Source organism: Prionailurus bengalensis, chromosome X (genome assembly GCF_016509475.1).
Source record: "Prionailurus bengalensis isolate Pbe53 chromosome X, Fcat_Pben_1.1_paternal_pri, whole genome shotgun sequence".
Lineage (NCBI taxonomy): Eukaryota > Metazoa > Chordata > Mammalia > Carnivora > Felidae > Prionailurus > Prionailurus bengalensis.
The window spans coordinates 81,341,709-81,368,227 of NC_057361.1; the positions used below are offsets into that span (position 1 = coordinate 81,341,709).

A 26,519-nucleotide genomic window follows, 5' to 3' on the forward strand; every position below is an offset into this window, starting at 1 on the left:
AATCAAATAAATGGTGCTAGATACTAGGTGTGTTTTCATCTGGGTTTTGAAAAGCACTTGAAAAATCATTTAAAAAAAACGGAAAAGGAAAAGAAAATAAAAAAAGGAAATCATCTGAAAATTCAAAAAAAAATACACTGAAATAGAATAAAATTAAATGATGGAAGTAAAATAGAGTTTGAAACAATTTACACAAAAGTGAAAAAATATAGTAGAAAAAAACTAAATAAAATATTTTTACTAAACATTGAAAAGAAAACTAAATTTTTTTCTCTTTCTGTGTTCAAGTATAAGAAAAAAAGATAAAGAATAAAAATAAATAAATAGATGGATCAGTGAACAAACTGAAATGTGATTGAAATTACATCAGTTTACCCTAGAAGTCAAACTATGAAGGACTTTATAGCCCATAAACTCAGCAAGTGAGAGACTAATCATATTGCTGAAGAGTGATCTTGGCCCCAGTTGGGCAGGGCTTAATGTAATGTCTCCGTTCTCCACTAGAAGGCACTGCTTAGCTTATTGGGGTCGATTGTTGTGGCACTTGTTAGGTGTGTATGCGCATGCACTAGAGGGGTGAAAATGGCATCACCCAGATACCAGTCTCTAGTTATTGGAACTCTGTTCTCCCTGATCAGCAATCGTGCACCCATCCTTTGTCTTTGGTCTCAGTCCACTCCCCACTTTTACACTGTCTGTGACCAAGCCATCAGGTTACCAGGTGGCACCTCCCTCCTGAGTTTTATGTCAGATGCAGCTGTTTTTACCAACCCCTTATTTCTGAGGGACTGCGGCTTTCACCCTTTCTGCCCTTCTGCATGAGGGTCTCACTGAGCAATGGCCGGGTGCCAGCTGCACCCAGGAACATTCGTGGTACGTCACTGCTGCTGATGCCAAGACTGCAGCTGGGTGCCATCCTGCCCCAGAAAAAGCATGCAGTCATGTAGCAGCAGGATTTCAGGGATTATGGAAAATCACAACACATCTGGCACCAGGCTTCACCCCCAATGACCTTGTTCCGGCGCCAGCGAATGTGGTTGTTTTCCTGAGTCTACTGGCGCCTTTTCCTGTGGGGAGCCACACAGCCTCTACTAGATGTCCTCCCAGTAGGGGAACCACATCTCCCTGTGTGGCCCAAAGACCCTTGGACCCCACTCTGCTCCTGGGGATTTGCCCTTCTCACCAGAGCACTGCCAGTTATTGAGTTGCAGGGTTTCAGACTCTGCACTCCCCCTGTTTATAGAGTCTTAATGGAATTTAAGTGCTCTCTTTTCTCCCTTCTCCCTTTTTTAGTTCAGTCCCTGTGGCTGTTTCCACTTTTCCACTTTATCTCCAGCTGCTTTGGGGGGGGTGCTTTTTCCATATTCTCCCCCCATCTCTGTCCTCTCTCTGCAAGCGAAAACAGCTCCCTGCCCTCCGTGGCTTCTCTCTCCCCAATTTCACTTCTCTATGCCTTTTACCTGCTGAGTTCTGTGTTTCAGGTTGTGCCGATTGTTGTGTTAACCCTTAGATCAGTTTTCTAGGTGTGTAGGATGGTTTAGTGTTGATCTGGCTATATTTCATGGATGTGAGACACACAAAAAAATCTTCCATGCTGTTCTGCCATCTTGGCTCTTCCCTCTTTTTGTACATTCCTAATTATTTCTTTAAGATAAATACCTAACAGTGAAAATACTGGGTCAAAAGATATGCAAATATTATAGCTTTTGGGGTGTATTCTCAAATTGTTCTTCAGAAAGTTCAAACCAGTTTACAACTCCTCTAGAAATGTTTCTCCCTTAAACTGTCCAACATTGGCCATGACAGTTTGTTTTTAACCTGTTAATTGCTGACAATGTTTTAGGTATTAGAGCATGTGAGTTCATTGTTCTTCGAATTATGATCATTGGCCATTTTTATTTCATTGTTTTTTGTCTTTGCATGTATGTGTGTGTGTGTAAATTGTCCATTTCCTTTGTCTTTTTGTCTATTGGGATGTTCATATTTTTCTTATTAATCTATAGGTGCTCATTATATATTAATAATATCAAGTATATTATAAACACCTTTCTCCCAAGTCTCTCTGGGCACCTAATGCCTGTTCTAAATCAACAGCTCTAGAGACTGAGGGCCTGCCTAAACCTCCCCTTTCCACCAACAACTCAAACTTCAGCTTTCTTCACGATCCTAGACACTTTAACACTTGCTGGTACTTAAAGAGCAAATTCTAGAGATTCTAATCACTAGGTCTAATTACAATGAAGGGAAAATTGTCACTAAAAAGTTAATTAAAGGAAAACAATTACTAAGCCAAATGGAATCCCATTCTCTTGACAGTTTGATAATACGGATTAGGCTGTTTCTGAAAACTGACTTCTGAACCACATCTATAATCAAGGGGAAAAATATCTTCTTACTATTCAAGAGGAAAGGACCCTTGAGGACCTCACACAATATGCCCACTCTGAACAATGTACAGGCCTGAGGTAAAGAAGGAATTTGCTTACTGACAATTTGCTATAGTTTAAGAGGTACCTGGAGGCTGTGAGGTTCAAATAATCCTTTTGTGCCCAGGAATTAACACCTGAAATACCACCACGAGTTTAGACTAAACATCTAGAGCTCAGTTCAAATGTAAGCAAATGCACAGAGGAAGTTTTATAGTCAGATACTTCAATGAAAGTGAGGGGTATTTGGTCCCCTCCACAGGCAAAGGTGTGGGTGAGGCATGGGGAGAAGACCCATACTGTTTGAGGACCCTCCGTACTGTTTTCCAGAGTAGCTGCACCAGTTTGTATTCCCACCAACAGTGCAAAAGGATTCCCCTTTCTCCACATTCTTGCCAACATCTGTTTCTTTAGGTGTTAATTTTAGCTATTCTTACAGGTGTGAGGTGGTACATCGTTGTGAGTTTTATTTGTATTTCCCTGATGATGAGTGATGTTGAGCATCTTTTCATGTGTCTGTTAGCCATCTGGATGTCTTCTTTAGAAAAGTGTCCATTTATGTCCTCTGCCCATTTTTTCAGTGGATTATTTAGTTTTTGGGTGTTGAGTTTGTTAAGTTCTTTATAAATTTTGGATACTAACCCTTTATCTGATATGTCATTTGCAAATATCTTCTCCCATTCCATCAGTTGCCTCTTAGTTTTATTGTTTCCTTTGCTGTGCAGAAGCTTTTTACCCTGATGAGGTCCCAATAGTTCATTTTTGCTTTTATTTCCCTTGCCTCTGGAGACAGGTAAGAAGTTGTTACAGCCTAGGTCCAAGAGGGTGCTGCCTGCATTCTCCTGTAGGATTTGATGGTTTCTTGTCTCACATTTGGGTCTTTCATCCTTTGCATTTATTTTTGGGTATGGTGTAAGAAAGTGGTCCCATTTCATTCTCTAGATGTCACTGTCCAGTTCTCTTAACACCATTTGCTGAAGAGACTGTCTTTTTTCCATTGGATACTCTTTCATGCCTTCTTGAAGATTAGTTGGCCATGTATTTATGGGTCCAGTTCTGGTTTTCTATAATCTTCCATTGATCTATGTCTTTGTTTTTGTGCCAGTACTATACCATCTTGATGATTACAGCTTTGTAATACAGCTTAAATTCCAGGATTGTGATGCCTCCAACTATGATTTTTTTTTTAAACGTTACTTTGGCTACTTGAGGTCTTTTATAGTTCCATTCAAATTTTAGGATTGTTTGTTCTAGCTTTGAGAAGAATGCTGGTGCAATTTTGATTAGGATTACATTGAATGTGTAAATTGCTTTAGGTAGTATTGACATTTTAACAATATTTGTTCTTCCAATGCATGAGCATGGAGTATTTTTCCATTTCCTTGTGTCCTCAATTTCTTTCATATGCTTTCTATAGTTGTCAGTATACAGATATTTTACTTCTTTAGTTAGGTTTATTCCTAGGTATCATATTCTTTTTGGTGCAGTTGTAAATGGGATTGATTCCTTGATCTCTTTCTCCTGCTTCAAGATTGGTGTATAGAAATGCAACCTATTTCTGAACATTGATTTTATATCCTGCAAATTTGCTGAATTCCTGTATCAGCTCTATCAGGTTTTTGGTGGATTCTTTCAGGTTTTCCATGTAGAGTATCATGTGATCTGCAAAGAGTGAATGTTTGACTTCTTCCTTGCTGATTTGAATGGCTTTTATTCCTTATTGTTGTCTGATTGCTGAGGCTAAGACTTCAAGTACTATGTTGAACAACAGTGGTGAGAGTGGACATCCCTGTCATGTTCCTGATCTTAAGGGGAAAGCTCTCAATTTTTCTCCATTGAGGATGATATTAACTGTGGGCCTTTCATATATGACCTTTATGATGTTATGCTATGTTCCTTCTATCCCTGCTTTCTTGAGGGTCTTTATCAAGAAAAGATGCTGTATTTTGTCAAATGCTTTTTCTGCATCTTTTGAAAGGATCATATGGTTCTTATCCTTTCTTTTATTATTGTAGTATATCATGTTGATTGATTCAAGAATATTGAACTAGCCCTAAAGCCCAGGAATAAATCCCACTTCACTACGGTGTATACTTCTTTTAATGTACTGTTGAATTTGATTTTCTAGTATCTTGTTGAGAATTTTTGCACCCTGGTTCATCAGGGATATAGGTCCATAATTCTCCTTTCTCGTGGGGTCATTGTCTGGGTTTGGAATCAAGGTAATTCTGGCTTCATAGAGTGAGACTGGAAGATTTCCTTCCATTTCTGTTTTTTGGAACATTTTGAGAATAAGGATTAAGTCTTCATTTAAATGTCTGGTACAATTCCACTAGAAGGCCATCTGACCCAGGACTCTTAGTTTGTTGGGAGATTTTTGATAAGTGACTCAATTTCTTTGCTGGTTATGGGCCTGTTCAAATTTATCTTTCCTCCTGTTTGAATTTTGGTAGTGTGTGAGTGTCTAGGAATTTTTCCATGTCTTCCAAATTGTCCAGTTTGTTGGCATATCACTTTCCATAGTATTCTCTAATAATTGTTTGTATTTATGTAATGTTGGTTGTGATCTCTCCTCTTTCATTTGTGATTTTGTCTATTTGGGTCATTAATCTTTTCTTTTTGAGGAGTCTGGCTAGGGATATCAATTTGGTTTAAACTTTGAAAAAACCAGCTCTTAGTTTCATTGATCTGTTCCATTGTTGTTTTTTTTTTATTCTATATCATTTATTTCTGCTCTAATCTTTATTATTTCCCTTCATCTGCTGACTTTGGGGTTTATTTGCTGCTCCTTTTCTTTCTCCTTTAGGTGTAAGGTTAGGTTGTGTATTTGGGACTTTTCTTGCTTCTTGAAAAAAGCATGAATTGCAATGTATTTTCCTCTTCGTATTGCCTTTGCTGCATCCCAAGGGTTTGGACTATCATGTTTTCATGTTCATTTGCTTCCATATATTTTTCAATTTCTTTTTTTAATTTCCTGGTTACCCCATTCATTATTTAGTAGGATGCCCCCCCTTTTTAAATAAGGACTTTTTGTTTATTTTTTCAAGTTTACTTATTTATTTTTAGAGAAAGAGTGAGAGAGTGAACATGGGAGAGGCAGAGAGAGAGGGAGAGAGGGAATGCCAACCAGGCTCCACGCTGTCAGCACAGAGCCTGATGTGGGGTTTAAACTCATGAACCATGATATCACGACCTGAGCTGAAACCAAGAGTCAGACGTTTAACTGACTGAACCATCCAGGTGCCCCTTTTTTACATTTTTAAAAAATATTTATTTATTTTTGAGAGAGAGAGAGCAGGGGGAGGGGCATAGAGAGACGGAGACAAAGATTCCAAAGCAGGCTCTAGGCTCTGAGCTGTCAGCACAGAGCCTGACACAGGGTTCAAACTCGTGAACCATGAGATCATGACCTGAGCTGAAGTCTGACACTAAACTGAGATGCCCCAAGAAGGATGTTCTTTAACCTCCATGCTCTATTATTTATTATTTCCTTCCTTCTAGTGGTTTTCAGTTTTGTTTGTTCTTGTTTTTCTAGCTACTTTAGGTGAAAGGTTAGGTTGTTCTTTTGATATTTTTGTTGCTTCTTTTTTTAAAGATTTTTTAATGTTTTAATTATTATTTTGAGAGATAGAGAGCGAGTAGGGTGGAGAAGAGAGAGAGGGAGATACAGATTCTGAAGCATGCTCCAGGCTCCAAGCTGTCAGCACAGAGCCTGATGTGGGGCTCGAACTCACAAGCTTCAAGATCATGATCTTAGCCAAAGTCGGACACGTAACCAATTGAACCATCCAGGTGCCCCTTGTTGCTTCTTGATGTAAGCTTGTATTGTTATAAACTTCCCTCTTAGAACTATTTTTGCTGCATCCCAAAGGTTTTGGACCATTGTGTTTTCATTCTCATTTGTTTCCATGTAATTTATAATTTCTTCTTTGATTTCTTGGTTGACTCATTCATTGTTTACTAGCATGTTATTTAGCCTCCACGTATTTGTGATCTTTCCAGATATTTTCTTGTGTTTGATTTCTAGTTGCATAGTGTTCTCAGAAAAGTTGCATGAGGGGTGCCTGGGTGGCTGAGTTGGTTAAGTGTCTGACTTCAGCTTAGGTTATGATCTCGCAGTTCATGAGTTCGAGCACTGCATCGGGCTCTGTGCTGACAGCTCAGAGCCTGGAGCTCCTTCAGATTCTGTATCTCCTTCTCTCTCTCTCTGCCCCTCCCTCATTAATTCTGGGCCATCTCTCTCAAAAATAAATAATAAAACATTAATAGAAACTTAAAAATTAAAAAAAAGATGCATGATATGACTTCTTTCTTTTTTAATTAGTTGAGACTTGCTCTGTGATGTAATATGTGATCTATTCTGAAGAATATTCCATGTGTACTTGAAGAGAATGTGTATTGTGTTGTTTTAGGATGGAATGTTCTGAATATACCTTTTAAATCCATCTAGTCCAGTGTGTCATTCAAAGCCACTGTTTCCTTGTTGATTTTCTGTTTGGATTATATGTTTATTGATGTAATGGTGTGATAAAGTCCCGTACTATTATTGGATTATTATAGATTAGTACCTTTATGTTCGTTATTAACTTTTTAATGTATCTGGGTGCTCCCATTTGGGTACATAAATATTTATAATTGTTATACCTTCTTGCTGGATTTCCCCCTTTATTATTATATAGTGTCCTTCTTTATCTCTTGTTTAACAGTCTATATTAATTTGATGATTGCTTAAATTTGAATCCATTACTTACTCTTCTTCCTCCCACACAAGTTTTAGGTAAATGGAGTCATATTTTACATGCTTTTATTTTGTGAATCCCTTGACTGATTTTTATAAAAATACTTATTTTTATTGCTTTATGCTTCTACTTTTCATACTCTCCTTGTGGTCTTTTCTTTCCACTCAAAGAGTCCTCTTTTTTAAATGTTTATTTATTTTTGAGGGAGAGAGACAGAGTGTGTGGGGGGAAGGACAGTGAGAGAAGAAGACACAGAATTTGAAGCAGGCTCCAGGCGCTGAGCTGTCAGCACAGAGCCTGATGTGGGGCTCAAACTCATGAATCTCAAGATCATGATCTGAGCCGAAGTCAGATGCTTATCTGATTGAGCCACCCAGGCAACCCAAAGAGTCCTCTTTAATATTTCTTGTAGGGCTGGTTTAATGGTCATGAATTATTTTAGTTTTTGTCTGTCTGGAAAACCTTGTATTTTTGCTTCCATCCTGAACGATAGATAGCCTTGCTGGATAGAGTATTTTTGGCTGCAGATTTTTCCCTTTCAACACTTTGAATGTATCATGCCATCCCCTTCTGGCCTGTAAAGTTTCTGCTGAAAAATCCCCTGATAGGCTTATGGGGTTTCCCTTGTATGTAACTGTCCTCTTTTCTCTTGCTGCATTAAAATATTTTCTTTGTCTCCACTTTTTGATATTTTAATTAGTATGTGTCTTGGTGTGGACCTCCTTGGGTTGATTTTGCAGTAGGATCTCGGTGCCTACTGGATCTGGATATATGTTTCCTTCCCCTGATTAGGGAAGTTTTCAGCTATTATTTCTTCAAATAAGTCTTTTGCCCCCTTTTCTCTTTCTTCTGAGATCCATATAATGATGATGATATTACATTTGATGGAGTCACTGAGTTCCCTAAGTTTATTCTCACTTTGCATTTTTTCTCTCACATGCTCAGCTTGATTATATTGCATTACTCTGTCCTTCATGACACTGATTTGTTCTTCTGCTCCTCTGGCCTGCTGTTTATTCCATCTAGTGTATGTTTTCTTTCAATTATTGTGTTCTTCATGTCTGACTGGTTATTTTTGTTCTCTGTAGTAAGGGTCTCACTGTTGTCCTCCACTCTTTTATCCAGTCCACTGTTTTTATGATCGTTGCTTTAAATTTTCTATCAGGCATATTACTTATCTCCATTTCACTTAGGTCTCTCGTGATTTTGTTTTATTTTTTTCATTTGGGACAGATTCCTCAGTCTCATCATTTTGCCTTATTTTCTGTGTCTATTCCTGTGTGTTAGGAAAGTCAGCTACCTCTCCTCCTCTTGAAGGTAATGGCCTTATAAAGAAAAGGTCCTATAGTGCCCTGTAGTGTAGGGTTCCCTGTTCTCTATAACCTGTTGATTCAGGTACTGTCTTTTTTTGTGTTGAATGTGTCCTGTTATTGTGTCCTGGCCACTCTTTCCATCAGTCCAGTTGTCTGGAGAGGCTCCCTTTGCCTGTTGTCATCAGTGTTTTGTCCTTGGCCAGGTGGGTTGCATTTTAACCATGTGTGCTCTGCTCTGTTTACAAAATGAGACCTTCCACTGCCAGAATTGAGGTCTTGGGTCAGGAGATGAGTTGCTGTCAAGGTTTTCACCAGTATTCTGGAGGAGGGGACCTGAACTGATGATACTAGGCAAGCATGACTGGAAAGGGCAGCTCCACAGAAGTGTGGGTAGCAGGGCTTGATGCAAACAAGTTAGGTATCAAGTGTCAGAGCTGTGCTGGCTTCCACAAGTGGCCATGTGTCTATTCTGGGGGATCTGGGAAGGAAATGGCACCTGCCAGCTCCTTTGTTCCTGGTGGGGTCTCCCTGTGATCCCTGTCTCTCTGGGGCATGCTCTGAGATGAATAAATAACTCTCCCTCCTGTGTACCCCAGGCATTTTTCAAACTGCTGCTTCTATCCTTTATCTCCAGTGGCTGTCATACTGTCTCCTTAAGGGAAGAGACTTAGCTTCCTACCACCCTCTTGGCTCTCCCAGAGCTGAGCCTGTTGATTTTTTAAAATTCCAGGCTTTAAATCCCATTGGTTGTAAGAACTCATGAAATTCGGCCCATCTTGCTTTCAAAGTCAAATGTTATGGGGATTTGTCTTCCCCAAGCAGGTTGCCCTGGATGATAGTCTATTTCTTGCCCTTTATCACACCCTCAGCTCCCTCTTGACCTCAGTTGTGTATAGTCCATTTTGCTCCCAAACCACATCTCTGCCTTCCCACCTTCTATGTGGCCTCTTCTCTACCTCTTCTTACCTTCTTCTATGTGGTCTCTTCTCTACCTTTAGCTATGGAGACTGTTCTTCCAGTCTTTGCACTGCTTTCTGGGTTAATTATGCTGATATGAGTGTTACATAGTTGTATCCATGGGATGAGGTGAACATAGGGCCCTCTTATTCTGCCATCTTCCCCTGAATTTTATAGTGTGCATTTAAAAAGTGAGAATGTATTTCATATATTTATATTTTTATTTTTTAATTTAAAACCATAATTTTAATCTCTATCCACAGTTCAAGATTCAAAAGTGGCTTCCTATGGGCACTGTAACACCCAAAGGCCTTCTTCATTACCATGTGGGCAGACTCAGATTGCCCACTCTGGTCTGCTTTAGTCCTACTTCAAACTGACAGCCTCCACAATTTTCCTAGGTTCTTCCATAGTTTTTAGTTGGAATTTCCCTTTCTGCTGTTCTTAAAAGCATTTATTTATTCATCATTCATTCAAATCCATGAATCATTTGTGAGTACCCACTATTTGCTAGCAGCTGAGAATAAAATTATAAACAAAAGCAGACACAGCCCTTTCTTATGATCTCGAGCTTGCAGTTAGTACTTTAAAGTGGGAAGAGCTTGGACACAGCATGAAGGTTTAGTTTCAGCTCTTCATGACTTGGGATACAGTGTCATCTTAGCATGGGATAGTAATGCAACCTATCTCACAAGATTATAGTTAGAGTCAATAAAGTAGTGCAAGTAATTCATAAAGCAGAGTTTCTGGAACATAGCAGCTGCTTCGAGAATATTAACCTGTCTTTTTCCATGTACTTAGTATTTTCCTTTGCCAACCTTTCCAAAATAATAATAGTTACTGTAGCAAACATTTATATTGGTTTTATTATGTGTCAGGCACTATTCTAAATGTTTCACACCTATTAGCTCATTCAAGCCATAAAAAACCCTATGAAATAGATAATAGTTTCTCCATTTCCAGATTAGAAATTTAAAGCACAACTTAAACAACTTGCCCAAGCTCCACAACGAGGGACACTTGCAGCTCTCGGTGCCTGGACCAGCTTCTTTCAAAATGTCTACTGTTCACGAAATTCTTTGCAAGCTCAGCTTGGAGAGTGATCACTCCACACCCTAAGTGAATATGGGTCAAAGCATACACCAATTTTGACGCTGAGCATGATGCTCTGAACATTGAAATGGCAACCACAACCAAAGCTGTGGATAAGGTTACCATTGTCAATATTTTGGCCAACCGCAGCAATGAACGGAGACAGGATATTGCCTTTACCTACTGAAAAAGGACCAAAAAGGAGTTTGCATCAGCACTAAAGTCAGCCTTGTCTGGCCACCTGGAGACCATGATTCTGGGCCTATTTAAAATATCTGTTCAGTATGAGGCTTCTGAGCTAGAAGCCTCCATGAAGGGGCTGGGAACTGATGAGGACTCCTTCATTGAGATCATCTGCTCAAAGATCAACCAGGAGCTTCAGGAAATTAATGGAGTTTACAAGGAAATATACAAGATTGGTCTAGAGAAGGACATTGTTTCAGACACATCTGGTGACTTCTGCAAGCTGATGGTTGCCCTTGCAAAGGTAGAAGAGCAGAGGATGGCTCTGTAATTGCTTGTGAACTGATTGACCAAGATGCCTTGGATCTCTATGATGCTAGGATTGAAGAGGAAAGGAATGATGTGCCCAAATGTATCAGCATCATGACCAAGCAGAGTATGTTTTACCTCCAAAAAAGTATTTGTCAAGTACAAGAGCTACAGCCCTTATGACATGCTGGAAAGCATCAAGAAGGAGATCCAAGGAGACCTGGAAAATGCTTTCCTGAACTTGGTCCAGTGCATTCAGAACAAACCCCTGTATTTTGTTGACTCACTGTACAACTCCAGGGGGAATTGTGATAAAGTCCTGATTAGAATAATGATCTCTCGCAGTGAAGTGGACATGTTGAAAATTAGGTCTGAATTCAAGAGAAAAGTATGCCAAATCCCTGTACTACTGCATCCAGCAAGACACAAAGTGGAGTTACCAGAAAGCACTGCTGTACCTGTGTGGTGGAGATGACTGAGGTCCACAACAGCATGGGTGTCAGGAGTGGTGCTCCTTTAGTTCTAGCTAAGAGTTCTAGAAATTAGCTTGTGACTAACAGTCCCCTTATGCCCATCCCTGAAAGGATTATGTTAGCATTGCCCCCTTCCCACCCTTATTTAAGCTGCCTAAGCATTTCCTGCCTCTCATGTCTAGTCTCTCCTTTTATCCAAAGAAATGAACATTCCAAGGAGTTGGAAGTGAAATCTATGATGTGAAACAGTTTACCTCTTGTGTACTGTGTCATAGACAGATGAATAAACTGAATTTTGCTTAAAAAAAACCAACTTGCCTAAGATCACATAGTTAATAAGTGAGAGTCATATGATTTGAAGCAAAACAATTTAGTGCCAGTCTCTGTTTGTAACTATTCTTTGTTCCTCATAAACATTTCTGTGGCTATGGGTCCCTGTTCTCCCACCTCCAAAATTCATTTCTGTCTTTTCATTCATTCAACAGATACTTATTAAAGACCTATAATGTGCCAGGCACTGTTCTAGGCATAGTGCTATAACAGTGAACAAGGTCTGCCAACATGAAATATCTAGTGGGGTATAACAGGTGAAGAGTGGTGAGAGAAAATGAATTAATCTATAATATAGCATCATGTAGTTGTATGTGTTTGAAGTAAATAAAGTAGAGATGAGTTTTATTTGCTTTGAACCAGTCACTAGTTGCAAATGAAGGCAGTTTCTCTTCTTTGAAGAAGGTCAGATTTGCTGCCTATTGTTCTGGGATCATAGGAAGGCACATGGCTTCTGTGACAGCTTTTTTCTCATTTAATTCCCTCTTGCCTGCTGAAATAGCAGAAAACTGCAGGTTATTCTCTTTCAGAAGCCCAAGCTCCTGAGGTGCTTGCCCACTTATTCCTGTTTCACAGGACCCAAATCTTTCTCAGTTCATTTACAAAACAAAAATTACAAGGTACCCTGAGGCTGGAGAAAGCTCAGGTCTCTCCCAGCTCAAATTCTCAGCTCTTCACAGGTCTCAGAAGCTTTCTTCCCAGCCCTGCCACAAGTGGATCATCTCACAACATTCCAAACAAGTCAGTCCGACATGATCAAAATATTTCCAACATCCAATAACCATCTGTTCCACTTTTGGCCCTTTAAGCCAGGACACTCTGCCATGCACCATGCATCATAACATCAAGCTTAAAAGCAAAGCAGCCAGCTATTTTACCAGAAAAATGGGTTTATTAAGTAATAGGAGCAGAAATGCAATTCAGGATATGTAAGGTATAGGAAACCATGTGCAAGTCCAGAGATCAAAGGAGAGGAACATTACTTTAAAGAGAAAAAGAGGATTCTGGGGGGTTATCTTTTGAATGATAGTGTAATCAGGGCACGGGGATGCAAAAGCACCTGACTCTGGGGGTTGCAAACAGACCAGGCTTGGCCACTTGCCAATGACAAAATCCAAAAGTATAGAAATGAGTGGTGGTGAAACAAGAAAGGAATTTGGTTCAGTGAGGCCAACACCAGGAAGACGGTGGACAAATGTCTCAAAGCCTGTCTCCAAAATGCTGAAAATACTGCTAGGTTTATGTAAGGAAAATGTGGGACAAAGGTCAGTGAGCACATGCAGCTAGGCCATAAAGGTCAGGTTGATCATTGTTTTCAGTTCAATCATGTGGGGTCTTGCTGGTGTCAGGGCAGTCATTATTGCTTGAAGGAGTAGTTTTGGTTCCCATCACAGTATGTTTTGCCCATGGGGTCTTTTTCCTAAGTTAAAAGATAAGCCGGAAAGAAGAACTTAATCAATTAAAAACTACAGACTGAGGTCAAAATGGAGGTAGTTGTAGTCCTCAGTCACTAGTCCTCTTTCAAAAGCCAGAGTTCAGGGTGGTGATGATTTCTCATCAGTGGAGTGGTGGTATTTTCTTATTGGTTGAGCTCGTTGCTGGGCAAGGAGAAATTATTCCTTTCTCCTGCCAGAGTAGCAAAGTAGGCCTCTTCCTGTTAGGGTCTGCAATTGAAAATGAGTGGTAGTTATACAGGCTGGCTGGGTTTGAGGACACAGAGGGGGTCCCACAGTACCAGCCCAGAGGGTCCTTGGCTTCACACAGAATAGAAATCAAAGTGAGCTGAGAATAAGTCAAAGTAAAGTTTATTGAAGGCATAGAGAGTGTAGATATGGACAGAGCATCTGGGAGACTCAGAAATGAAAGAAGAGTGAGCCTCATTCTTTGCTTGGGGCCTAGGGTTTTTATTGAGAATAATAGTTTGGTGCACATGTCTTTCTTAGTAATCTAGGAAGAAAGATGAGTGGTTAGATGTTCTTCATAAGTCACTTGTGCCCTAGAGTCAGGGGTCTGGATGAATGAGTGATCTTGGAAAATGTTCATGATGACCCCATGTGGTCACACCTTATATATTATCTATTGTGCTGGAAGACTCCAAAGAGATGATTAAATCCTTGACCCTTACAAGGAAGACATGCATTATCTATCCTATAAGGTATGTGTAGGGGGAAGAGGGTGTAAATACTAGCAACAGAAGCAGGAAAATGAGAGAAAAATCAGTTTTTCGTGGTGTCCCTTTAGCTTCTCTGCCTCAGTAGGGCATGAGAATTGTCCCTAATGGCCTATCAACTCCATTCTAAATGAATTGTCCTTTATTCAGTTGCACAATACCTATAAAAACAAATCAAGAAAATTTGTGTAACACATTCACTCCATCAAACAAACTATAAAGGCCACTTTTGATATTAGGAACTGTCTCTGGTGTGTGCCCAGACCCTAATTCTCATGAGCCCATTTCAGCTCCCTTTTTTGTTGTTTACAGACCTTGATCCAGTGAACCATTTTGGACCCCCATATGATTCTGCCCCCAAGCACCTTCTATCTCATAAGCTGCTGTTGGTAAGAGGCTCTTGGGAGGTTTCTCCTTCCAGACAGTTCCCTGGTAGATCTTAGAAATTAAGAGTGTAGGTTCTGGCATCAGAGAGCTTGGGTTATATTCCTAGTCCTGCTACTTCCTAGCTTTGTAGCTATGATATAGTGACTTAAAATAGGAAATATAGATTTGGTGTTTGTTCTGTTTCTGACACAGAGCTCCTAAAACCCTTGGAATTTCCTAAGCAATAAGAGCAATAAAGATGTCATTTGCTATGTTAACAAGATGACTTTTGGACCACACCTAAGGAAGGTAGCTGGTTGCTAGGGAACCAACAATGTGATTAGAGGGTTGGAACTGTTACAGGAGGGTGGGAGAGATGCTAGTCCTTGTCTCATGGAGTCATGAAGAATGGATTTCCTGGACAACAGAGAGTGACCAAAGCTATAGGGTTTATTAAGGGAAAGTACAAAGCTCTCAAGAATGAGAAGGTTCCCGACTGGCTTGCTGCCAAGGGTCTTTGTCTTTGACTTTTTATTGGGACCTTATCAGGAACTGTAAAACAGTTTGTGAGATTCTATTCATGGCACCAAGCATGGCCAGATCTGGAATACTTTTATCCTTTTTCTTCCAAAATCCTCTCCGTAGCTATAGCCTCCCACCTGCATAGGCAGGGGGTGGGGGCAGGGGATGCAATGGCACTAGCACGGAGGAGTAGAAGGAGTAGGAGGGCAGAGGCCCTGCCTCTTTGGTGAGCCTTGGGCCTGGGTGGAGCCTGCAGCTTCAATCAGCCTCCCCAAGGATCCCTTATCTATCCCTGCTTACTGTAAACCCTTTCCATACTCAGAAATTTCAGTCTTACCCTCTGACTTATGGGAAGGGTTGGAGCTGAAGGTTGAATCAGTCACCAATGACCAATGATTTAATCAATCATGGCTATGTAGTGAAGCCTCCATAAAAAAACAAAAGGACAGGTTCAGAGAGCTTCCAAGTTGATGGACACATGGAAATGCTGGAAAGAAGTGGGCTGGGAAAGGGCATGGAAGTTCCATGCCCCATCCCCATATCTTACCCTATGCATGTCTTCCATATGGATGTTCCTGATTATATTTTTATAGCAAGCTTGTAATAATTTAGTAAGAAAAGTGTTTCTCTGTGTTCTGTGAGCTGCCCTAGCATATTAATCAAACCCAAGGAGGGGGCCATTGGAATCTCCAATCTATAGTCAGTAGATCAGAAGCACAGGTGACAAACTGGACTTTCAATTGGCATCTGAAGGTGGGGAGGGGGAAGTCTTGTGAAACAGAGCTCTTAATCTGTGGGATATGATGGTATTTCCAGGTAGACAGCGTCAGAATTGAGCTGAATTGTAGGACACCCAGTTCCTGTCACAGAATTGCTTGGTGGTTTGGAAAAACTCACACACATTGAAATTGGGTACAAAATATTAGTAACCATTAGCCTTGATTTGCCTGTACAAAATAGGAATAATCATACTTCTAGAGTTATTGCATGCAAAGTGCTTAGCACAGAAAATGCTCAATAGATGAACTATAAAACATATTGTTATCCTTCTGGGTCCTGTTCTTGGCTATCTCCTCATTCTTTGTATGGGTCCTGGGAAATCTTATCTACTCCATAGTTTCAAATACTAGGAATATGTTGATGACTCCTAGATTTTACTCTAGCCCAGAGTTATCTCTAGAGCTATTCAAAGTGCTCATAAGTTTTAAGATAAGGAGCTTGGCCAGAATGATGCATATCAACATACCATTTCCTTCTTTGAGAAAGTCTTTCTATCAAAAAAATCAGCTGAACTAAATAAAAGTATGCACAGTAAAATAGTTGACTTACAATCTAGCTAAAATTCCTTATCATCACACACCAGCAACTGAGAAAGAGTTTGCAGACACACATGGAGTTGCAAAGATATTTCTAACTGGATATTCCATAAACACCTGACCTCCCCATTAATGAAGATAAAACAATAGCAGACAGCCTCTATCTTTCTAGACCAATGTCACAGACATGCTCACCACCATCACTACTACTATATTTAGTCACTGTTTCTGATATATTACCATGTCGGTCCTGTATCTGTGCACAGATCCCCATAACTGACTATGGGCAGACTATTCCCCTCCTAACTCTGGAAACCTGACTTTCTACAGAATTTTTAGCTCTGTTTATATTTTTGGTTTTGGTAACTCCATTTTTGTCTTGGCTCCATGGATCCCAGTCTATGCTTCATCCAGGCTCCCCATCAGAGACTGAGGGTTTGATAGCATGTTACCTAGAGCCAATAGTTTCTGTGACCCACTGTCACCCACACGGAATCAAGGACCTGCAGATACGTGTGTCAAGTTAAGGATGCAGCTGGAGACTCTGCTCTACCTGCACCCTAATACCTCCTCAAATTAATATTAAAAGAGAAGCTTTGCTAGCATATACTTTGAATGTGCTCCACCAAGAAGGTAGGTACATGCCACATCCACTGAAACTGCTTTGTCTTCTTGAAATCATAGAAATGGTTGGGGTTTGACCTACATCTCAACCCCAATTACAGGGGAGGGAGACATTATATGTTTCCATGGAGCTGTAGTTAAGAGGCTCTAACCTCCAGCTTATTCCTGACCCAAAAAGCCCAGTTTCCAACCCAACCAAAACTAGCTTCCAAGTGACTGGGAAGCCTAGAAACCCATTTAGTACCAACTCCCACAGAGCTGCTGTCATTAGCCATCAAAATTTCCCAGTTTCTCTTCATTCTCAGCTTCTGTTCAGTGAAGATCCATGCCTTCACTCTTGCACAGAAATACATACATTCTGTACTTTATTTCCCACTATGACCACCAACATTGTCTATCATCTAGTTAACTCTTACTTGTCTTTAAATTGTAGCCCAAATCTTCCTTGAACACTTAAATATCCTCTATGCCCCATAATAACACACTCATTCATAATATTTACCAAATGTACAATTTTTATATCTCTTGCAATTGTACACACATGTTTGTGATTCAACCTTATGAAGGGGAACTATACAAGGACAGACCATGTCTAGTTTTGCTCAGTCTATATCCCCAGCACCAGCATAGCACCAACCTCATATTAGGGACTCTGATAAATATTCACTGGCTGAATGACATGAATGAATTGTTAGTATGGACCACTTCCTGCTAATCTCTGACTTCTGGAAACAACGCTGCAACTCAGTCACAGAGCAAAACCAAAAGGCCCAGTTCAAAGAGGGCTACAAAATAGAGACTTTTTTCCAATCCAACCTCAGTACAAATACACAACCCTATCTTTCAGTTTATGTAATGCCCCTATTATCTTTTAGTGATTATTGAATAGGATCTATGCTACTTTATTCTCTTGTCAACTTGGGTACACTGGAAACTATATTTCCAAAAATCCTTTTCCTTGGACAGTGTTTGCTTAGAGTTCGGAAAAAGTGAGATTGTTAGAGATTTCAGAGGCTGAAGTAAAGCAGTAGTCATTACACTAAAAATGTCACCTTTGGTTAGAAGCAGGAAGAGACAGACAGAGGCATGGATATATTTCAATTTGCCCTCATGTTTTTCTGCTCCATCTCCAACATTTATTCCTTACCTAAGGCTCACCACCAGATACTTCACTGCAACCTCACTGAGACAGTATAACCAAACAAAGCCAGCAATCTTCCACAGTTTTCTGCATCAGCCCCTTTCACAGCCCAACTCTCACAACCTGACATGCCTTTTAGATTTCTCTCCAAATTCCAACTTTTACACCTCCTCTGGAGCTGATTAGTAATCTTTATGGTGATCTCTGAACTATTCTTTTCAGACCTTTATTTCTCTCCTGCAATATGTTCCTCCCACAATTGTAAGAGGTCTTTTTTTTCCATAAGAGGTGTAACCATAAGGATATCACAAATCTCTTATACCATAGAACTGCCCTAATAATTGTACTCTGAGTGATACAAGATCCTAAACAAACTACTGAATTAAAGTATCATTGATTTTTAAAAATATATATGGTAGAATTGGAAGAGAGGTAGAATTAGAATTATTTCATCTTGTCTTACTCATTTCCTACACTTCCTGAATCTGCCATCTTTACTTTCTTGTCTCCCAATATGAAGGGATATGAAAAGCTTTCAAATCCATTTGCTTATCTTCACTTTTTGTAAATGTTTTTTTAATTACTCAGGTAATACACAAATAGAATGCATTCTCATCATAAAATATCTACAAATTTTCTCAATAAAAAAAATTTCAAAATGTTAGCCATATAAAAGTATATAAAGTAAAAATGAAAGCCTCTCTTCATCATCACTGTCCTTTCTATATTACTCCCCCAGAGATAACTCCAAGGCTAACAATTTTGTGTACATCTTTTCACAAATTTTCCTGTGTACATGCAAACACATGTATAGAATTTGAGGTGTTTGATTTTTCACAAAAATTGGATCATACTCTATACATTTTTATGATACCTACTCCTTTAATTTAAAAATATGCTTTGTAGACCTCTGTATGCCAGGATAGATAGGTCTGATCCAATTTGTTAACAGCTGCACAGTGGTATTTCATAGCAAGGAGGTATAATAATTTATTTAATCTTTCGACTACAGATGAACCATTAGGTAGTTTATAATCTTTTAAAACTATAAACATCCTTGTATACATCTCCTTGTACACATGTGCAAGCATTTTTATAAGTGAATTTGCTGCATCAAAGTATATTTGCATTTTAAAATTTGATATAATAGTGCCAAATTGTCTAACAGAATGGACATGTGGATCTACATTCCCACCATTCTTGATATATGTTCTACACCTCCTTCTTTACTTTCCTTTCTCTCTCGCTGGAATAATCAAGCTGTATAGTTTCTCTGTCTGGGTAACTTTATCTTCATTTCTTTTTCCCCACCTCCTTTACTTTCCTTTCTCTCTCTCTGGATTAAGCCCTTTACTCTTCCTGGTCAATGTTTATTTTTTCTTTCCCCCTGCCCTTGTCATTTCTCTCTTTGTGCTCTTCCATCAGCACTGCCCCCACCCTGTTCTTTACTTGTAGCTGGTGTTTCTGGTTTTTTTGCTTTTGGATATTTTTGTTTGTTTGTTTGTTTCTTTTATTTGTGTGTTTGCATGTATTTGTTTCCTCTTTGTTTGTCTGTTTTCCTATCCAGGGCTACCTCAGGGAACAAGTAAAAGCACACCTGGTGGAGGGTCCAAAACATCACTATGAGTGGGGAAATAAAATAACCAAAGCCACAACAGAGAGCAAATAAAACTCTCAAAAAAAACACCTCCTGAAGGGCCAGGCCCTGGGCAGTGTATGACCCCTCTTTAATATAGCAAGCAGTGCTTACAAGTGCAGAGCACATAAAAAGTTTTTAAGACTCAAAAGGGACATAAAACTAGCCAAAATGATGAAACGGAAGAATTCTCCTCAAAAGAAACTCCAGAAAGAAGTGATTGCTAAAGAATTGGTAAAAACAGATATAAACAATATAACTAAACAAGAATTTAGAATAATTGTCATAAGATTAATCACTGGGCCTGAAAAAAGCATAGAAGATAGCAGAGAATCTATTGCTGCAGAGATCAAGGAACTAAAAATTAGTCACGATGATTTAGAAAATACTATACATGAGGTGCAAAAGAATGGAAGTGGCCAAAGCACAGATCGAAGAGGCAGAGGGGAGAATAGGAGAAATAGAAGATAAATTAAGGAAAAAGAGAAAGCTGAGAAAAAGAGAGATAAAAAAAATCCACCATCATGAGGAGAGAATTAGAGAACTAAGTGATTCAAACAGAACAATATACGTATCATAGAAATTCCAGAAGAAGAAGAAAGAGAAAGGGGCTGAAGGTGCACTTGAACAAATCATAACTGAGAACTTCTCCAATCTGGAGACAGAAACAGACATTGAAATCCAAGAGTCACAGAGAACTCCTTTCAGATGTAACTTGAATCAATCTTCTGCATGACATATCATAGTGAAACTGGCAAAATACAAGGATAAAGAAAGAATTCTGAAAGCAGCTGGGGATAAACTTGCCTTAGCACACAAAGGTAGACACATAAGAGTAGTAGCAGACCTATCTACTGAAACTTGGCAGCCAGAAGGAAGTGGCAGGAAATCTTCAATGTGATGACCAGGAAAAGATATGGAGCCAAGAATCCTTTATCCAACAAGACTGTCATTCAGAATAGAAGGAGAGATAAAGGTCTTACCAAACAAACAAAAACTGAAGGAATTCGTCACCACTAAACAAGCCACACAAGAGATCCTAAGGGGGATTCCGTGAGTGAAATGTTGCAAGGACCACAAAGTACCAGAGACGCCACTACAAGCATGAAACCTACGGACATCACAATGACTCTAAACCCATATCTTTCCATAACAACACTGAATGTAAATGGACTAAATGCTCCAACCTAAAGACATAGGGTATCAGAATGGATTAAAAAAAAAAAAAACAAACAAGACCCATCTATTTTCTGTCTACAAGAGAGTCATTTTAGACCTGAGGACACCTTCAGGTTGAAAGTGAGGGGATGGAGAACGATTGCCATGCTACTGGGTGTCAAAAAAAGCTGGAGTAGCCATACATATATCAGAAAAATTATACTTTAAAGGCTGTAACAAGAGATGAAAAAGGATATTGTATAATAATTAGGGGTCTATCCATCAGGAAGAGCTAACAATTATAAATGTCTATACACTGAATGTAGGAGCCCCCAAATATATATAAAAATTAATCACAAACATATGCAATCTTTTTGTAAGAATGCAATAATTGCAGGGGATTTTAATATTCCACATACAACAATTGACAGATCATCTAGAGGTAAAAATCAGTAAAGAAACAATGGTCCTGAATGATACACTGGACCAGATGGACTTGACAGATATGTTTAGAACTCTACATCCTAAAGCAGCAGAATATACTTTCTTCTCGAGTGCACATGGAACATTCTCCAAGACAGATCACATAATGGGTGACAAAATACCCCTTATTAAATATAAAAGAATTGAGGTCATATGATGCACACATTCAGATCACAATGCTATGAAACTTGAAATAAACCACAGGAAAAAGTCTGGAAAAATTCCAAAAGCATGGAGGTTAGAGAACATCCTACTAAAGAAAGAATGGGGCAACCAGGCAATTAAAGAAGAAATTAAAAAATATATGGAAACAAATGAAAATGAAAATACAACAATCCAGACTCTTTGGGATGCAGCAAAGGCAGTCCTAAGAGGAAAATACATTGTAATCCAGGTCTATCTCAAGAAACAAGGAAAATCCCAAATACAAAATCCAACAGCACACCTAACGGAACTAGAAGCAGAACAGCAAAGACACCCCAAAGCCAGCAGAAGAAGAGAAATAATAAATATGAGAGTATAAAAAAAACAAAATAGAATCCAAGAAAAAAACAAAAACAGAACAGATTAAGGAAACTAAGAACTGTTTTTTTGAAAAAAATAAACCAAATTGATAAACCTCTAGTGAGGCTTCTCAAAAAGAAAAGAGAGAGGACCCAGATAGATAAAATCATGAATGAAAATGGAATTATTACAACCAATTCCTCAGAAATACAAGCAATCTTCAGGGAATACAATGAAAAATTATATGCCAACAAATTGGACAACCTGAAAGAAATGGACAAATTTGTAAGCAACCACACACTACCAAAACTCAATCTGGATGAAATAGAAAATTAGAACAGACCCATAACTAGTGAAGAAATTGAATCAGTTATCAAAAGTATAACAGCAAATAAGAGTAATGGGCCAGATAGCTTCCCAGGGGAATTCTAGCAGACATTGAAAGTAGAGTTAATACCTATCTTTCTCAAGCTGTTCCAAAAAAATACAAAGACAAGGAAAGCTTCAGGACTCATTCATGAAGCGACCATTAACTTGATTCCCAAACCAGAGACCCAGCAAAAAAAGAGAACTACAGGCCAATATCCTTGATGAATATGGATGCAAAAATTCTCAACAAGATACTAGCAAATCGAATTCAACACGTATAAAAAGAATTATCCACCATGGTCAAGTGGGATTAATTGTTGGGCTGTAGGGCTGATTTAATATTCGCAAATCAATCAGTGTGATATATCTCGTTAATAAAAGAAAGGATAAGAACCATATGATCTTGTCAATAGATGCAGAAAAAGCATTTGACAAAATACAGCATCCTTTCTTTCCTTTTTTTAATATGAAATTTATTATCAAATTGGTTTCTGTACAACACCCAGTGCTCATCCCCAACAGGTGCCTTCCTCAATGCCTACCACCCACCCTCCCACCCCCCATCAACCCTCAGTTTATTCTGTTTTTAAGAGTCTCTTATGGTTTGGCTCCCTCCCTCTCTAACTTTATTTTTCCTTCCCCTCCCCCATGGTCTTCTGTTAAGTTTCTCAGAATCCACATAAGAGTGAAAATATATGGTATCTATCTCTCTCTGTATGATTTATTTCACTTAACATGACACTCTCCAGTTCCATCCATGTTGCTACAAAAGGCCATATTTCATTCTTTCCCATTGCCAAGTAGTATTCCATTGTATACATAAACCACAACTTCTTTATTCATTCATCAGTGGATGGATGTTTAGGCTCTTTCCATAATTTGGCTATTGTTGAAAGTGCTGCTATAAACATTGGGGTACAAGTGCCCCTATGTGTCAGCACTCCTGTATCCCTTGGGTAAATTCCTAGCTGTGCTATTGCTGGGTCATAGGGTAGATCTACTTTTAATTGCTTGAGGAACCTCCACACTGTTTTCCAGAGTGGCTGCACCAGTTTACATTCCCACCAACAGTGCAAGAGGGTTCCCATTTCTCCACATCCTCGCCAGCATCTATAGTCTCCTGATTTGTTCATTTTAGCCCACTCTGACTGGCATGAGGTGGTATCTCACGTGTGGTTTTGATTTGTATTTCCCTGATAAGGAGTGACTTGAGCATCTTTTCATGTGTCTGTTGGCCATCTGGATGTCTTCTTTAGAGAAGTGTCTATTCATGTCTTCTGCCCATTTCTTCACTGGATTATTTGGTTTTTGGGTGTGGAGTTTGGTGAATTCTTTAAAGATTTGGTATACTATCCCTTTGTCTGATAGGTCATTTGCAAATATCTTTTCCCATTCCGTCTGTTGCCTTTTAGTTTTATTGATTGTTTCCTTTGCAATGCAGAAGGGTTTTGATGGTTTCCTCTCTCACATTCAGGTCCTTTATCCATTTTGAGTTTATTTTTGTGAATGGTGTAAGAAAGTGGTCTAGTTTCATTCTTCTGCATGTTGCTATCCAGTTCTCTCAGCACCATTTGTTAAAGAGACTGTCTTTTTTCCATTGGATATTCTTTCCTGCTTTGTCGAAGATTAGTTGGCCATACTTTCGTGGGTCCAATTCTGGAGTCTCTACTCTATTCCATTGGTCGATGTGTCTGCTTCTGTGCCAATACCATGCTGTCTTGATGATTACAGCTTTGTAGTAGAGGCTAAAGTCTGGGATTGTGATGCCTCCTGCTGTGGTGCTCTTCTTCAATATTACTTTGGCTATTCGGGGCCTTTTGTGGTTCCATACAAATTTTAGAATTGCTTGTTCTAGCTTCAGGAAGAATGCTGGTGCAATTTTGATTAAGATTTCATTGAATGTGCAGATAGCTTTGGGTAGTATTGACATTTTAACCATATTTACTCTTCTAATCCATGAGCACGGCATGTTTTTCCATTTCTTTATATCTTTTTCAATTTCCTTCATAAGCTTTCTATAGTTTTCAGCATACAGATGTTTTACATCTTTGGTTAGGTTTATTCCTAGGTATTTTATGATTCTTGGTGCAATTGTGAATGGGATCAGTGTCTTTATTTGTCTTTCTGTTGCTTCATTATTAGTGTATAAGAATGCAACTGATTTCTATACATTGATTTTGTATCCTGCGACTTTGCCGAATTCACGTATCAGTTCTAGCAGACTTTGGAATTCATGTATCAGTTCCAGCAGACATTTGGTGGAGTCTATCGGGTTTTCCATGTATAATATCATGTCATCTGCAAAAAATAATAGCTTGACTTCATCTTTGCCAATTTTGATACCTTTGATTTCCTTTTCTTGTCTTATTTATGATGCTAGAACTTCCAACACTATGTTAAACAACAGCGGTGAGAGTGGACATCCCTGTCGTGTTCCTCATCTCATGGAGAAAGCTCTCAGTTTTTCCCCATTGAGGATGATATTAGCTGTGGGCTTTTCATAAATGGCTTTGATGATGTTTAAGTATGTTCCTTCTTTCCCAACGTTCTCTAGGGTTTTTATTAAGAAAGAATGCTGAATTTTGTCAAATGCTTTTTTTTTTGCATCAATTGACAGGATCATATGGTTCTTTTCTTTTCTTTTATTAATGTGATGTATCACATTGATTGATTTGTGATTGTTGAACTGGCCCTGCAGCCCAGGAATGAATCCAACTTGATCATGGTGAATAATTCTTTTTATATGCTACTGAATTCGATTTGCTAGTATCTTATTGAGAATTTTTGCATCCATATTCATCAGGGATATTGGCCTATAGTTCTCTTTTCTTGCTGGGTCTCTGTCGGGTTTAGGAATCAAAGTAATGCTGGCTTCATAGAATGAGTCTGGAAGTTTTCCTTCCCTTTCTACTTTTTGGAACAGTTTGAGAAGGGTAGGTATTAACTCTGTGTTAAATGTCTGCTAGAATTCCCCCTAGCCATCTGGCCCATTACTCTTATTTGTTGTGATATTTTGATAACTGATTCAATTTCCTCAATAGTCAGGGGTCTGTTAAATTTTTCTATTTCTTCCTGTTTGAGTTTTTGTAGTGTGTGGGTGCCTAGGTTTTTCTTCCAGTTTGTCCAATTTGTTGGCATATAATTTTTAATAGTATTCTCTAATAATTGCTTGTATATCTGAGGGATTGGCTGTGATAAATCCATTTTTATTCGTGATTTTATGTATTTGGGTCTTCTCTCTGTTCTTTTTGAGAAGTCTGGCAACAGGGTATAAATTTTATTTTTTCAAAAAATCAGCTTTTAGTTTCATTGAAAAAAGACAGAAGAACTCTGCATTCTTGAATGACTGCATTAAGTAAAACCATGACCCAACTCAGAATTCATTCCATTGCTTGAAACAAATTTCTTTCTAATTTAAGCCATTACACATGAGACCATTTATTTGTTAAGCAGTTGGCAGTATCTTAACTAAAACAATGCTCATTGAAACATCACTGATATTAGGGAAATATCAAAAACCATCTTACATTAGGGAACTTCCAAACAATGGAAAATCATGCACTTCTCATAAAGTATGTGTATAATAACCCATAAGGGCATAGGGAAATTCTCATTACATAATGTTAATAAAAGAAAGCATATAGATATATAAATACCTAGATTATAATCTCAATTATGTAAGGAAAAATGCACCAATTATAAAAAGACTAGAAGACAATAGGCCAGTATGTTTTTTGCATTTGCCTTTTGATAGTTAAATTGTGCTCTTTTCCCAGTTTATTCTTTGTTGTACTTTCCGAATTTTCTACAATCATTATAATCACAAAAATTCAAATTAAAACTTGAAAACATTGAAGATTAGGTGGAGATATAGAAAATGTTTAGTATATGATGCTATGAGAGAAGAGTAGAATACAAAATTATGTTTATTTGGATTGCAACTATGTAAAAATGTGTATGCAAGTTGCAGTTATTTAAGGTGAATAAGTCTAGAGATCTGGGGGCGCCTGGGTGGCTCAGTCAGTTGAGCATCCAACTCTTGATTTTGGCTGAGGTCGTGATCCCAATGTCATGAGGTTGAGCCCCTTATCACTCAGCATGAAACCTGCTTGTGATTCTCTCTCTTCTGCCCTGCTACCCTGCTTGCACTCTCTCTCTCTCAAAAAAAATTTAGAGATCTAATGTACAGCATGATGATTATTACTAATAATACTGAATTGAATATGGGATATTTGCTAAAAGAGCAGATTTCAGGTGCTCTCATCACAAAACATGGTAACTATGTGAGAAGATAATATATTGATAAGTTTGACTGTAGTAATAATCATTTCTTTATGCATAGACATATCAAATCATAATGTGTACTTTAATATATATAATTTGATTTAAAATATAAAATGAAACAAAA

At 38.6% G+C, this 26,519-nt stretch overlaps 1 pseudogene; it reads left to right on the forward strand.

Moving 5' to 3' along the window:
* The first annotated feature begins 10,426 nt into the window (after positions 1-10,426).
* On the forward strand, positions 10,427-11,795 carry LOC122476805 (annotated as a pseudogene).
* Positions 11,796-26,519: the final 14,724 nt, after the last annotated feature.